The following is a 9,777-nucleotide window of genomic DNA, read 5'->3' as shown; positions in this document are numbered from 1 at the left end:
CCAACCTCCCCGGATGATCAGGCCCTAGAAAAATGATCTCAGCACCCACTCTCTCACCTTTCCTGTTCTCTGCCCCTAACCTGAAAGCCGAGGTTGTCATTCTCCCAACTGTCCTTGAAAGCAGCAGTCATGTCTCACTTACTCCTGTCCCCCAAACACAAACCTTCACAAGTTCAGGTTCAATAAATATTTACTGCATCAGTCCTCAAACTTCTCCAATATATTTCGTTCTTTTCTCAGTACACAGTCCTGCCAACAATCCCCAACAATCACACACTTTTTTAATTCCTAAGGCAGCTTTTGAGGAACGGTACAGAGGCATTAACCTCTTTTAGTCCCAGATGATGGGGTGGGGGCGGGGGGGGGGGGGGCGGGAACGCACTGATGTCCAGGTCTGGGACCCAGAGCTGAGCACATGGCCTGCCTGCCTCCCCTAAGCCTGCAGGCCCCAGGCGGGATTGTCTCGCCTCACTCATCCTTGCCTCCAAGGCCTCCTCGCCTGTATTTATATACACTAAAGCCTCTGCCCGAATAAAACATCCATGTAAAATCCAATTTCCTCAGAATCTCTTTTGGAGCCTGGGCCTGAGATGGAGTAGGTAACCCTGGCAGTAACTGCCTGAACCACTCCTGCTGGCTGCAAAGGTGAGGCCCATTTTTCAATTATCTATCTGCTGTGACAGCAGCGGTCCAGCCACCCAGCCAAGGAAAGGGGGAGGGGGAAGCAGAGCCGGGGAGGAGGGAGCAAGAGGGCAAGGGCACGGTGGGGGAGAAGGAGAGGGAGAAACCCGGAGAGAGGCATGCAGAAGAGACCCTTGCACGGGGCACCCAGTAGGTGCTCAGAATTATTTGTAAAAAGAATGGACTGGAAGAGTAAATAGGGAGGGTGGGGGTGAGGCGAGCAGAGGGGGAGAGCTGGAGAGACACAGAGTGGGTGGAGAGAGGGAGAGAGGGCGGGAGGGGGAGAGGGGGAGGGGAGGCGAGCGTGGATGGAGCCAACAAGAGGCTCCTGTGTCAATCCGTGGAAACGGGAGGCAGAGTGATGCGGTCACAGCTCCTGCCATCAATATCCTCTAATATAAATGTCAGTGATGCTATTTTCCGCGCAGTCATTTCGCACACTGCTGATTACATTAACGTATAATGGAGGGGCGCCGGCTCCACTGCTTTCTCCCCTAACCCTCCCCCCGGTGATGTGTCAATAGCCGCCTCCATGAACAAGTCAATTTTCTGCAGGCTTGGCAGCGGAATAAATCTGCCCGGCTATGGGGAGAGCTGGAGATATTTATATACCCGGCTCCTGCCCTGCGTGTGCGCGCGTGCGTGTGCGCGGCGGGCGCGGGCGCGGGCAGGGTTGGGGGGAGGGTGGCGCGCCGCCGAGCTGAATGATTTCCAGCCCGGACTCAATAAGAGGAGAATTTAGAGCGGTCCCTGAGCTGGGCTCCCAGAAACAGCCTTACACGTTTATTTTCCTTAGCTGAACAGGAAAGGCGAGAATTATATGTGGATTTATAGGACAGGCGCAGCTCAACCCAAATGCTCCCGCTCCGGCAGGGGGTGGGGGGGTGGGGGCGGGGAGGGAGGTGGCGGCGGAGGGCGGGCCGCTGGGACCCCGGCTCGCGCTGGTGCTGGTAGGGGCGCACCCCCTCCCTTGCCGGTCGCTTTAATTACATTTGTTCTTGTCCTTCGTGAGGGCGAGACTTCGGCGCGGCCCGCGTGGGGGGTGGGGGGAGGCGCAGGCTGGGACTGCCTGGAGATGGGGGGGGGGCCCGCCAGGAATGGGGGCATGGGGAGACCGGGAAGGGGGGCTGTCAGCTTCGGCTCAGAAGCGGATCAATAGTACGAGATCTAATGGGCTAACTGCCAAGCGGGCGCACCGAGGCGCTGCCCCGCGGGGGCCAGAGGGGGTGGGCTGAGGACGAGAGAAAGGAAGGGGGGGTAGGAGAGGGAGTGAGGACGGGGGAGGGGGGAGGGCAGAAAGAGTGGGAGAGATGCGGGGAGGAGGAAGAGAGAAAGAACGGAGAAAGGGACAGAGGGAGAACGGATGGGAAGGGACAGGACAGGACAGTCTTCCAAGGGCCCTCTCTTCAACACCCTTCCCTTCCCCCGTTCCCCCTCTCCCCAACGCTGGGAAGGAAGAACCTGTCCCGGAGCAACCAGACCGCGCGCAGCCGCCCGCCCCTATTGCCTCAACTCTGCTATCGAACCGCCAGGGGGCGGCGCGACCCCGTGCTGTCCCGGCGGACCTACGTGCCTCCAAGCTAGGGCTCAAGTGACCGACGCCTGGTCCCTCTGCGCGGTGCCCTCTGCCCTCTCCCAAGACCTCTCCGCGTGACAGGGGTGGGGGTAGGGCCTCTCCCCCCCTGCCCCCAACCCGAATAGAAGCAACCTTCTGGCTTTCATAGTGTTGACTATGGCACCCGGGGACCCTGGACGGGGAAGTGCCCCAGGGACTGGATCACCGCGCCTGGGGCTGGCCAGTGTCCCCCCAAAGATACCCAAGTCTGCGGCAGATGCGGCTTCGGAGGCGGTGTGGGGTTTGGGCCTTTGCATCCTGGCGGCGGAGCGCAGGCGAGTCCCCGGGACAGTCCTAGCAAGAGGGGTCCTTCTTCGCGTGCTGTGCCGCTGCTGGCCGCTAACGAGGCCAGCCAAGGTCGCTGCGGGATCAATGCCCAGTTTTAACTCTTTCGATTCCTGGCCCTTGTCTGACCCCTAATCTCTTGGACCCAGACGGACCCTTTTCTCAGCTCCTGCCTGTCCTTTCCCAAACTGAATGCGAAAATAAAAAGCAGCCCCACAACCCTGCCGGCAAATTCTGCCACCAAGTAAAGGGGAGGTTGGTGGTGGCAGTTCAATGGTTCTGAACCTGGGGGCATATCAGAATTACTTGAGGGAGCTTTTCAACATAAACGTGTCTACTCACATGCACTCATATTGTAAGAAGTGTGTGTGGACTGGCAGGGATTGCTGGAAACATGCGTTTTGTCAAAGCACCTCAGGTAATTCTGATATATTCCTACGTGGGCACAGCTTGAAGAAAGGTATTACTATTGCATATTCTTTTCATGCTGGGTGTGGTAGCTCAGCCTGGGGTTGTTTTGTGTGTGTGTGTGTGTGTGTGTGTGTGTGTGTGTGTGTGTGTGTTGCCCTTGTGGAAATGTCTGTGCGTGTATTACTAGGTCTATGTCATTGGGAACCTGTGTCTTTGGGCAAGCATTGTTTTGTGTATCTCTTTGTGCGTCCTCTGTATGTGTCTTTGGTGTTATCAGCATTTATTGAGAGCACCCATTGTGTGCACGCTGTTGTACATGCCTGTCCTGATGAGAGCGAGTGTGGGTCCCCATGGTGTGTTTGTGTCGTGTTGGGCACCTCTCTGTGGGCCCCATTGTTGGGGCACAGCCATTGTCTCCATGTCACTGAGAGTGCGTGCTGGCGAGAGCTCATGACACAAATGGAACGAAGCTGATCTGCCCCAGAAGCAAAGGCAGCAATGACCTTCTTTTTCCAATTATATCCTGGTCAGAGGTGAGCGACCTCTCCCCACTGAGGCCGCTTCTTGTCATGCAAACTGAGCAGAAGGCAGGAGATTACAGGAATGCGACCGAGTCACGTGTGAAAACAATCAGCTATCAATGGGCCCAGATCAATGCCCCAGATTACAGATTAGCCCAGGGCAAGCAGTCACTTTGGAGTTTTTCCCAAGGAGGGGAAAACACACAGTGCACCCCGTTCACAGCCAACTGCCACAGTCCTGACCAACACCAGGAGAGATCCGCATGCGCTTACACAGCCTGGGGACAAGTAGGAAGTGGGCTGGGAAGAGCTGAGCAAATGAATGGCCAGCCACCCACTCTGAATCGGTGGGCAACTATTATTAGTAGTAGGCGGTTATTTTGTTTTTGCTAAAGATGCAACCTTTATTCAGCTGGTAGCGGGGAGTGTAAAAGCTTGTGTTGAGTGTTTTCTATTTTAAGTCTGGAGAGTGAGGATTCTAAGTGGGTCACAGGAGGCAGTGTGGGGATTTGGAGGAAACTCTCATGTCAGGAACAGAGCGATAGACGGATCGTGTTGAAGGAGTGGCCAAGGAAAGTCTTTGGTCAGCTGTGGGCAGGGGGCAGGTGGGCAGCTGAGGGGCTCCTGGGTCCAGAGCATCTGGCCTCAGGACAACTTGAAACCAGGCTGTGGGGTGAGGGAGCTGAGCCTCTGAAAGGAAGGGCAGTCTTAACCACATATATGCTCTAGGATAACAAGCAGAGCAGAGAGTTGAGCTGGGGAGGCCGGGACCTCTGAAGGGCGGGGTCAAGAGGGGCCCACTTGAAGGGTGACTAGTCTTTGGAGGGACGAAGAGGCAGGAACTTAGGGGTGCTATATGGACTTGCTGAGAAGCCAAGCCTGGGTCAGGAACTATAGGGTTGAGGGAGACCAATGAGAAGATAGGAAGAGTTCTAGAAAGGCCTGAGGACCTCATCAGGTCTGGCTCCTATGTCAGCTGAGCCTACCTTGGTCCAGGAGTCAGTATGGCTGGGTCTAGCACCCTAACCAGCCAAGGTTGAGGCAAGGGGAAGTGTCATGTTGTCTGTGCCCTTAGGATGTGACAGTCAGTCCTCTGTGGCCTTAAGATATCTTAGAATTCCTTTGGTGCACATTTATGGATGTCCTACTGTCTTCCCCTATAGGAATGAAATGATGGGTGAGAATACCCTTAGGGAGCTTACAGTTTAAAGCAGAATAAAGAATTTGAAAGAGTTTGAAGACTTTAGTTTTCTTCCTTTCTCTCTCTCTTTTCTTTTCTTTCTTCTTTCATTTTGGAAAAAACAGTGCTGCCTAAGGGCAGACTGCCTGGATTCAGATCCCAGCTGTGCCATTTACCAGCTACAGCTTATGAGTGCTCAGGTTCTCCTCCCCACCTGTAGAATAGGGGTACTTGCCTCTTAGGACTGTTGTGCAAATTTTAGGCAAAGCCCTTAGAACAATGCCTGGACTCAAGAACCTAAGTGTTGACTTTTCTAGTCTTTCCTTCGGTTTTCTAGTACAGTGCCTTTAGAAAAGTCCGTCTCTTGTGTCAGCAGAATTAGAGTAAAAAAAGGACAAGCTAATGGGGTGATTAGAAGACCTGAGAGGCTGGAGAGTGGGTTGGGGTGGGAGCAAGGACAGGCCCTGCTGGAGGATATGGGAATCCTGCCGATGGGGCAGCAGAGAGGGCTAACTCTGCCCTTCTCCCTGGAAGGGCACCCCCTGCTGGAGCTGCTTGCCCATAGCCTTCCAGGGGGCCTGCATGGGGAGACCTGCTGACTACCACTGGATAACCAACACCTTTGCTTTTCTGGGCTAGGCCCATCCCTCGGCTTCCCTCTCCCACCGCTTGACCTCAGCTACAGCAGCCCCCTCTGCTGGCCTCAGCAGGACTAGAATTGGGCCCAGCTTCTGCGCATCTCCCTTCCTTTCAGACACTTCTGAGGTGAGAGAAGAGGTCACCGCAGGTCCATTCTCTAGACTGGGAGACTGAGAGCCAGAAGATCCCTGAACTGGGCCTACTTGTTTAATCAGACGCCAATAACACGTAGGAGAGATCTGTGCAGACAGTTGAGCAAGATGGTTAACAGTAGGCTGTGAGAACAGTCCTGAGATTGAGTTTGAAACCTGATTCTGCCACTTGTTAACGAATGTGAATTTAGGCAAGTCACTTAACTTGTTTAGCCTCAGTTTTATCATCTGAAAAATATGAACACCACCACCACCTACTTTGTGGGGCTGCTGTGGGGGTCAAATAAGGTTGTGCCCTTCATCAAGTAGCACAGATCACTAAGTGATCCATCAGTTCTCCGGGAATTTGCCTAAGGAGGAACTTCCTGCTGTGATCGCACTGGCATCCTCCATGGGTCTTCGCCTTTGACTATGGGCTTTGGGGGACTTTACCAACCCAGGTTTGTTTGTTCAAGTCCCAAAGCACCAAATGGCTGGGCAGCTGCCAAAAACTGCTGCTTCATTACAGGATGGGGTGGGAAGGATGGAATGGGGAGTCCTGGTACTGTGCAGGGGATAAAGGGTTAAGGGGGGGCTGGCATGGGAGTGGGTCACCCCCCTCCCCTTCCATTGATTATTCTCCTCTCCAGGTGTTTTTGTAGCTTTTTTCCCTCCCTTGGGGTGGGAGTGGGGGCTGCTGGGTCCACTTCGGGCTTAGTTATTGTTTTAATTTTGGTGCTGGCTCCCTGGTGCCTGGAGCAGATAATGAAAGAGGAAAAGAGAGGTCAGGGTGGTGCCCAGGCAGCAGATTTCTGCCCGTCAGACTGGGCCAGGGCGAGTGGGGAAGTGGGGGGGGGTGTTAAGTTAATACCAATAAAGCAACTGTAGTCTCAGAAGTGAGGAGCTGCAGAGCCAAGCACAATGTCTTTGTGCTCTGGGAGCCTAAAGGGGCGTTTTGCCTGTCCACAATGAAACCTCAGAAGGGGGCTGGGCATGGGGGTTGGGGGACAGTGAAGTGAGCGCACTGGCTGCAAGGGTACAGCTCAGCAGCGGCAGGAAGTGACAGAGGAAAAAGCAAAGAGCTGGGCAGAGAAGGAAAGCTGAACTATGTCGCGTGATCTGGCCACTCTCCCTGGCTTTCCTGTCCCCCGGACCCTACTATATGTCCAATAACACTGGGGTAGGCTTGGGGTGGGGGCGGTGGTTATGTGCTGTGGGGCTACCGGAGTTGGAGAAACACAGAGAAAGGAGTCAAGAAAATCCCTAATCCTAGGGATTAGGATCAAAAGCTTTGCTGTCAGACAGACTTGAATTCCTGGCCAAGTTCTGCTTACTGGCTGTGTGACTTTGAACAAGTTACTGGACCTCTCTGAGCCTCCGTTTCCTCTTCTGTTAAATGGCACTAATACTCGTACTAACCTTATAGGGTCATTGACACTGTATGGAGAGAAGTCAGCACAGGGCCCGGCATGCAGTGAGCCCTCACTCCATGCTAGCTATCCTTATTAAGCCTGTTTTCCTCAGCTGTAAAATGGGGATATCAGCTGTAACTTCCCCGTAGGGGTCTTACGGGGAACAAATTAGATAAAGCCTGTAAAGTGCTTAGCACAATGCCTGGTACATAAATAAGCCTTCAATACATGTTGGCTGTTGTTATTATATTATTTTTATCTTTATTATTCCCTGCTGTCTTGGAACTGGTGATTTAGTTGAGCAGACTGAGGCCAGGCCACTCCCTTAGCCATCTGAAATATTTGGCTCCTTGCAGAAGGGCTTTCTGAAGCCCGGCCCCACTTGGAGAAGCCTCTGGTTTGTCTTTTATAGTCCAGGTGGTTCGACAGAAAGTCCCCAGGAACCAAGATGATTGCTGGCCTTGCAAGAGAATGGGACCCTTATGACCACCTCTGTCCCCTGGAGAAACATGTCAACAACATGGCTCTCTGTGGGAGGGCTACCAGGGCCTCCCTCTGATCCCCCCTGGAATTGAAGAGGTGTAGTGTTTGGATGAGGGTGCTCACCTGTTTCCAATGGGAAGGCTCAGTGGGCACAGTGGAGCGCTTGGGTCTCGGAACACCGAGTCCTTATCCCATCCACGCCCTTCCAACTCCTTCCCTCTCTCAAGGCTGGAGGTGGGGGTGGAGGCTGAGCAGATAAAAAAAAAAAAAAGGGTAGTTAATGTTTCCCACTTGACCTTTCTTTCAGTACCCCCCTATCCCACCCCAGCGGGGCAGTCAGGCTGAGGGGATGAATGGAGTAGAGGGCACGATTTTCACATTAATGGCAGCATATGTTGTGTTTATTGACACCGCAGGGTCGGTGCTTGTGGGGTGTGGGTGGGGGGGGGTGCCTAGGAGGCCATAGGCAGGAGGGGGCTAGGGGAAGAGGAGGCAGAGGGGAAGGCTGCCGGGGTGGGGAGGGGGAGAGAGGGGAGCCTGGGGCCTGGGGGGAGGGAGGCAGGAACAATATTGTAGCAGGAGCACACCAGGTGCTCGCTGTCAGCCCGAACAAAAAGGAAGAGTCAGCAACTCTGGGGGGGGGGGGGGGCGGGAGGAGGAGGAGGCGGGAGGCACCGCCTGCTCCAGCCTCGCAGCCTCTCCCCGTTAACCCCTGCTCTGCCGCTGCAGCTGAAGAGGGGAGGGGCATCTGGGATCTCTCCCAGCCCGGCGGCGCCGTTCAGAGACCCCACATCTCCTCAGTAATCTGGGTGATGTTATTACCTCTGGGGACAGGATTTCCTGTCCCTTCCTCAAAGCCCGAAAGGAAAAGAAGTCCGGCTCTCTGTTCCACCCTTTCTATAATGGAGGGGCTTCTGTGGTTCTTGGGAAGTTGGCAAACCGGAGTTTCAGGAGTCAATGACCTTGGGCTTCTGAAAGCAGCTGCAGGTGGTGGGGTGGGGGTGGGGCCGTGTATCGAGGGGGTTTCAATGACGGGCCCTCCGCTGAAGGAGATGGGCTGCAAAGGTCCCCATAATTCCCCTCTCCATGCCCTGGCGGCAGATTTCCTTGCTTCTTGAAAGTCTTCCCAGGGTCATCCGGCCTGGGGCAGGGGGGAGCAGCAGGAGAAGGGGACTAATAAGTCCCATAGAGATGGCTGTCAGTCAGCTGAGAAGGCTGGGCTTTCAGGCTCTTTAGTCCATAAAGCACGCGGGCGGGGCGGCTCATCACCGAATATTCGGGGATGGGGAGAATAAATGGCAAAGTGGGCTCCCCGCCCTGGACCCCCATGCTGGAGATGGCTCCTAGTTTCCTGGCTGGGGAGCAGAGCGGCAGGTGTCTCCCGCCATCACTGTCCTCCCCCCTGCCCCCTTTCCCCTTCCTGCAGAGCACTGAAGGGAAGCCAGGTGCTCAGAGTTACTGGACCCAGCTTCCAGCATCCTCATGCTCTGGGGCCCACCCTAGGGTTCAGGGTGGTGGTGCAGGGGAGAACGTGAGGGAGGAAGGAAGGCAGGGAAAGACAACCTGTGAGGGGAGAATGGGGCACGGGGACGTTTACTTCCATTCCCTGAATGTTGGTCTCCTCCGGAGTCTGTGACCTGACATCCTGGAGCCTTCCATCTGGACATTAACTTTCCTCCTAGCTATTCTGTTCTAGAGTCCATGTCTTGGTCACTCTGAGTGTCCTAGATCCCCAGGTACAGGGCAGGGGAGGGGGGGGGACACCAGAGGAGAACGGAGTGTCCTTTCCATATCCCCACCCTCCAGCCCCACCTCCGTCCAGCCACCAGGGGTCTCTGAATTGAGACGCAGAGGCCTCTGTGGATGTCCCCTCCCACGGGGACACGCCGGGGCACTCCGGCCTGGAATCCTCCTGGACACCGTCCTCTTGCAGAGAGACGGAGGCAGCCGTCGCGCCGCGCGTCCTTCGGGACGGCCTCTCCCTTGTGGGCCTACGAAACCCGGGCGGCTCCGCCCCGCTCGCCGCTCTCACCGCGGCTCCTCCCGGGGCTGCAGGCCCGGGCCGCGCCCCCCTTCCCCGGCCCTCTCGCCGGGCTCCAGCTGCGCGCGGAGCGGTCCCGGCTCGGCTCCAGCTCCTCAATGGCCCTGCTCCCCCATTACCCTGATGTCGGCCCTTCTCCCCCTCGGCTTTATCGGCTCTCAGCCGGCTCCGCCAGGGTAATGAGGGCCCTCCTAATTACCATTGCAGAAACTCCACTTACATTAACAGCTCCATCCGAGGCGCGGCAACATCTGCTGTGCGCAGGCAGGCGCCCCTCCCCCGCCCCTCGCTCCCCTTCCCTCGCCGCCCCCTCTTTCCCTGTCCTCTCCCCCGACCCTCCTCTTCATCCTCTCTGCGCCCCCCCCCTTCTCTCCCCTT

Source organism: Puma concolor, chromosome D2 (genome assembly GCF_028749965.1).
Source record: "Puma concolor isolate L17-30 chromosome D2, mPumCon1.1.hap2, whole genome shotgun sequence".
Lineage (NCBI taxonomy): Eukaryota > Metazoa > Chordata > Mammalia > Carnivora > Felidae > Puma > Puma concolor.
The sequence above is the reverse complement of the archived record's forward strand: the minus strand, read 5'-3'. Positions refer to the sequence as shown.